Here is a 6,078-nt window from a genome sequence, read left to right on the forward strand (position 1 = left end):
TCTCTCTCTCGCTCTCTCTCTCTCTTCCCCCCTCTCTCTCCCCTATATCTTCCCTCTCTCTCTCTCTCCACTCGCTCTCTCTCTCTCTCTCTCTCTCTCTCTCTCTTTCTCTCTCTCTCCCCACTCTCTATGTCTCTCTCTGTCCCTCCTCCCCACTCTCTCTCTCTCTCCCCCATCTGTCTCTCTCACTCTCTCTTTCTCTCTCCCCCCGTCTTTCTCTCTCACTCTCTCTCTCCCCCACCCCTCTCTCCCCTTGCTCTCTCTCTCTCTCTCTCTCAAATCCTCCCTCCCTCCCCACCCCCTCTCTATCCCTCCCTCCCATCCCCTCTCTCTCCCCTCTCCTCCCCCCCCTCTCTCCCTCTCTCCCTCCCCCCCCTCTCTCTCCCCCTTGCTCGCTCTCTCTCTCCCTCTTGCTTTCTCTCTCTCTCTCTCTCTCTCTCTCCCCTGCTCTCTTTCACTCTCTCTCTATACCCTTCTCTCTCCCCCTATCTATCTATGTCTCTCTCTCTCCCCCCTTTCTCTCTCTCTCTCTCTCTCTCTCTCTCTCTCTCTCACTCCCCCCCTCTCCCTCTCTCCCCCTCTCTTTGCTCCATCTCTCTCTCTCTCTATTCCACTCTCTCCCCACACCTCGTCTCTCTCTCTCTCTCTCTATTCCACTCTCTCCCGACCCCCCTCTCTCCCCATCGCTCCCTCTGTCTCCCTCGCTCCATCTCTCTCTCTCTCTCACACCCCCTCCCACCTCCCTCTCACCTCCACCCTCTCTCTCTCTCTCTCTTTCCACCTGTCTCCATCTAGCTCCCCCTCTCTCTCTCCCCTCTTATCTCTCTCTCTCTCTTTCTCCCTCTCCTGCCCCCCTCTCTCGCTCCCTCTCTCTCCACACTCCTCTCTCTCTCTCTCTCTCTCTCTCTCTCTCCCCCCTACCCCCCGCTCTTTCTCTACCCCCCCCCCTTGATCTCTCTCCCTCTCATCCTCGCTTGCTTGATCTCTCTCTCTCTCTACCTCCCTATCCCCGCCTCTCTCTATCCCCATCTCTCCCCCTCTCTTTGTCTCCCTCCACCCGCTCTCTCTCTCGCTATCTCTATCTCTCTCTCCCTCTCTCTCTCTCTCTCTCCCCTCTCTCTTCCCCCCCTCTCTCTCCACCCACCTCTCTCTCTCTATCTCTCTCTATCTCTGCTTCTCTCTCCTCCCACCTCCCCACTCTCTCTCTCTCTCCCCCTCCCCATCTTTCTCTCCCACACTCTCTCTCTTCCCCTCTCTCTCACACTCTCTCTCTTTGCCCCCTCTCTCCCCCCCCCCTCTCTCTCCCCCCTCTCTCACTCTCCCTCTCTGTCCCCCACTCTCTCGCTCTCTCTCTCTCTCCCTCTCTCTCTCTATCTCTCTTGATACCTCCCTCTCTCTCTCTCTCAAATCCTTCCTCCCTCTTTTCCTCCCTCTTTCGTTCTCTCTCCCCCTCTCTCTCCCCTCCCCCCACTCTCTCTCTCTCAAATCCTCCCTACCTCTTTTCCTCCCTCTTCGCTCTCTCTCTCTCTCCCCCCTCTCTCTCCTCCCCTCCCCCCACTCTCTCTCTCTCCCTCTCCCCCACTCTCTCTCTCTCTCTCTCCCCACTCTCTTTATAGGGCAAGGGGGCGGTGGGAGAGAGTGGAATATATATATATATATATATATATATATATATATATATTCCACTCTCTCCCCACCGCCCTATCTCCCCCCCACCCTCAATCTCTCTATCTACCCATTGCTCTCTCTCTCACCCCCGCCCTCTCTCTCTCTCTCTCTCTCTCTCTCTCTCTCTCTCTCTCGCCCGCTCTCTCTCTCTCTCTCGCTCTTTCCCCCTCTCTCTCCCCCCCCTCTCTCCTCGCTCTCTCTCTCCCTCTCTCTCTCTCCCCCCTCAATTTTTCTATCCCCCTTGCTCTCTCTCCCCCTCTCTCGTCCACCCCCGCTTTCTTTCCTCCTCCGCCTCCCCTCTCTCCCCCCCCTGTCTATCATTATCATTATCTTATCATTTAACATGTACAATCTACATCATGTAACAAAGAAAAACATCTTATCAATTAAAAAAAAAAATCATCATATTATTTCAACAACACAATTATTCATACATTTATGAAATTTTAAAGAAAGATAATTTCACTGTTTTTTATAGTTAAATAAGCAAATACATGTATTTCAAATATTTTAAATAAATAAAACAATTATGTTCATGAATAATTTGTTTTACATTATATAATTAAAAAAAAGAATAAATATATAATTGAATAATGCATATCATTTTACAATATAAACAGGCATGTATAATACAAAAATTTTAATTGGCAACAATATTCATTTCTAAAAAATATAATAAATCACTAAAAAAAATTAGCTCACATTTCTTGTAGCACCCGTAATAAATTATCTATTTTTTATACAAAAGATTAAAATTATATATTAAAAATTACAAAAGCAAAAAAAAATCATAAAATGTAATAAGAAAAGTGTAAGAATGTACAATAATGACTTTATTGCATGTTAATGCTTGATATAAAATTAGTCTTCACTAATTAAAAAAAAAAACGTTTAAAAGAAAGGCAGCAGATGCCTTTTGCATTAATGAAAAAGAAAGGTTTGATAAGAAATACGAAGAGGGATTAATGAGATTTGGTATCAGGCATAGAGTGTGTGTTTTTTTCTGAAGTAATATAGAATAGAATAAATGACCAAAAACAGGATAAAAATATTTTAAAACAAGACGAAGAGATTAATAGGATTATGGATGAAGAACACAGTATAAATATTTAAAAACACTATCTTAGATCATACCGGTACCGAAGGAGGAGACACAATAAAAATAAAGATGACACACAGTAAAAATATAGATCAGATCGGTACCATAGGAGGAGACACAGTAAAAGTAAAAATGACACACAGTAAAAATAAGGATGACAGAGCATAAAAATTTAAAAACACTATCTTAGATCAGGAGACACAGTAAAAGTAAAAATGACACACAGTAAAAATAAGGATGACAGAGCATAAAAATTTAAAAACACTATCTTAGATCAGGCGGGTAGAAGGAGGAGACACAGTAAAAATAAAGATGACTGCCCACGGAGAATAGATAAAAAAGAAAGTAATGGATTAGCATAAAGATTTAAAAACAAATTGAAAATAGTTTTTATAATTGAAAATTGAAAATTGTTCTCTCAATAAATTGAAAATGGTTTTTGGATTTGCGAGAGAGAGCCAGTTGTTATAATTATCTACGAGGGTATTGGATTTGCGAGAGAATATCTATGAGCTTTTTGAAAATGAGAAATAGCATAATGATGGCTTAACTGCACATTCCTAGACATAGAGAAAGTGTATCACACATAAACGTGTAAATAGATAAAAATAGTGGATCCTAAAATGAGAAATAGCATAATGATGGCTTAACTGCACATTCCTAGACATAGAGAAAGTGTATCACACATAAACGTGTAAATAGATAAAAATAGTGAATCCTAGTTTAAAGGTTCGGTAGATGGTTCTTGAATATAACTTTGTTATTTTCAGTTAGGGGTTTTCTCTAATAACTCTAAGATTATATAAACTTGTCTATCTCCATTATAAACAATTAAAAGAAGACAAGGAAAACTTAACTAGAGAGAAGATAGAGAGCCTTTCTTGTTTTACTGAGAAGATAATGAGGCGTTTTTGTTTTACTGTCTTTAGAAACGCAAGTCAAACAAAATAAGGTAACTATGATCGGTTGTTACATGGGTGAATGGAAACCTTCTGCTATAGGTAACTATGATCGGTTGTTACATGGGTGAGTGATAATGCTACAGGAGTGTAACTGAACAGAAGGATTCCAGAGAACAAAGATCCAAAAATATCATAAATAAGTGATTAATGTGATTAGGGACCAAGAACAGAGCAAACCGATCGAAAGAAAACTAAAAGATTAAATAATAATAGAGCGCATAAAGATTGAAAAACATTAGGCCAGGCATGTTTTACTCTGTTTACTATCATTCACATTCTCACTCTGTTTCTTGTCCTAGAAATGATCTCATTTCCTTCTCTAAGCCTATAAGGCTCTGTCTCACTGCGTATTATCATCATTAAATACATCCCTCCTGCAATAAGAAAAGGGTCCTAATCAGATATTATAACAGGAAAAGATTAGCCTAAGGCACGCACTGAAGGAGGAGACAAGCTACTGTACCTTTAGAGATGAACTCTGGAAGACTCATAAAATCACTTAAATCAAAGCAGTCCAACTGAGCAGAAGGATTCCAGGGGATTAATTGAATTGGGTACCAAGACCAGAGAACAAAGACCCAAAAACATTATAAATAAGTGATTAATGCGATTAAGGACCAAGAACAGAGCAAACACATGGAAAGAAAACTAAAAGATTAAAAGAAAACTAAAAGATTAAAAAGGCAGTAGATAAGAGATTAATACAATAAAATAAATACAAGAAACAAACCTGTCACTAATGGTTACAGCTCCCTGGTTTCCTCCTCTCCACTGTAAATACTTCCATGGATGGCATCGAACAACAACGTCTTTCATTTCATTCGCCATGCATCCTTCTCGCTGATCCTCTTCAACAAATTCAGGTTTAACCATGCATCCTTTTCGCTGATCTCTTCATCAAATTCAGATTTAACTAATATCAAAAGCATAAGCATATAGACAAAACAAAAAGACCCACACGAACCAGAAAAACCCACAGTCACGGTGACATAGACATCGACAACAGGAAGCACTTCCATTGCAAATACAATGAAATTCCCAACGCAAGAGAAACAAATTTTACTGCAAATATAATGAAATTCCTTACAATTTTAAATGATGAGACAACTCTGCTCTTCATTCATCCCTTCCTGCTGCTCTTCTTGATCCATATCCGAGAAATCGAAATCAAATTCAAATTTGAATAATATGTAGTGTTTTCTATCAAAAGCTATAGAGTATAGACACCCAATCCAGAGTAAAACAGAGGAACAGTCACAGGCACACAAACATTGACATACAGAAGAGAAAACACTTCCAAATAGAAGAAGAGGATGTGAACAAAATTCGCTGCAAATACAGATGCAAATAGAAGAAGACGATGTGAACAAAAGAACTTGGAACTAGTCGTTCAGAGGCACCTAAAGCATAAAGATTCCCTCCCTCAGAATCTCAAAAAAGTTTAAGCTTGATCAACCGTTAAAGGAGCCTACCACAACGTCTATTAAAAAAAATTGAGATGCTTTTCATGAAATTGTTGGGTTTTCTTAACGAAAAAGCTGGATGCTTTTCAGGAAATTCTTTCCACATCCACGTCATCTATCCACGTTGGTGCAAACCAGTTGGGCGCAGCCTTTCCGCTGTCCTTCATTGGAAAAGCTAAAAGCTAAAAAAGCTAAAAGTTGTCCGTTAGTTCATCATTGGAAAATCTAAAAGCTAAAAAAGCTAAAAGTTTAGTTCAAGAAAGCTAAAAGCTATCCGATACCAGAGAAAATCCGCTATCCAGCCTTATATAATCTTGGCCTTGGTCTTCATTCACTGCGCCTGCAAATATTTTGTTGCATGTTTCTGCGCCTGCAAATATTTTGTTGCTGCCTGTTATCTTGTAAATGTTTCTGCGTTTCTTCATGTTTTCTGTTATAGTATTTTATTTTCTCTTGTTATCAGATAAGAAGAGAGAAGACGCCTAAGAGGTCACAAATTTACCGGCACTTTGATGCATGAATGAATGTCGCGCTTCACTGGGAGGGATTACTACTTTCATGGCTGTACTCTTTCATAGTTATTTATCGTTTTCTGGATTTTTGGTTAGTATTCATTGTTTTTCTGGGCAGATTTTCACTGTATTTATGTAAATATCCAAATCTTTATAGTTGTTCTGCATCATCTTTTGTTCTGCGTCATCTTTTGGTTAGTATTTATTTATCAGATTTTTTGGGGTAGATTTTAATGTAATTATGCATTTATTTGCATTTATTTACTTACTATTTTTTTAATCACTAATTTATGTTTCGGCTTTTTGCATCTGACCCTAGCTTTCCTGATTTTCTTAGAAAAAGATAATTTGTAAAAAAAAATGTCAAACAAGTT

The 6,078-nt window shown here is 40.0% G+C and overlaps 1 long non-coding RNA gene across 1 annotated transcript; it reads right to left on the minus strand.

The window, feature by feature from the left end:
• Positions 1-3,972: 3,972 nt before the first annotated feature.
• LOC149261152 (uncharacterized) lies at positions 3,973-4,630 on the minus strand. The gene is made up of 2 exons (XR_016248392.1): positions 4,460-4,630; positions 3,973-4,103 (listed from the first exon to the last, which is right to left on the minus strand). It is a non-coding gene; the product is annotated as an uncharacterized LOC149261152 (long non-coding RNA).
• Between the last annotated feature and the right edge of the window lie 1,448 nt (positions 4,631-6,078).

The sequence above is a fragment of the Pinus tabuliformis genome, chromosome 6 (genome assembly GCF_031772625.1).
Source record: "Pinus tabuliformis cultivar Carrire ecotype Pingquan chromosome 6, CPIR1, whole genome shotgun sequence".
NCBI classification, from domain to species: Eukaryota; Viridiplantae; Streptophyta; class Pinopsida; order Pinales; family Pinaceae; genus Pinus; species Pinus tabuliformis.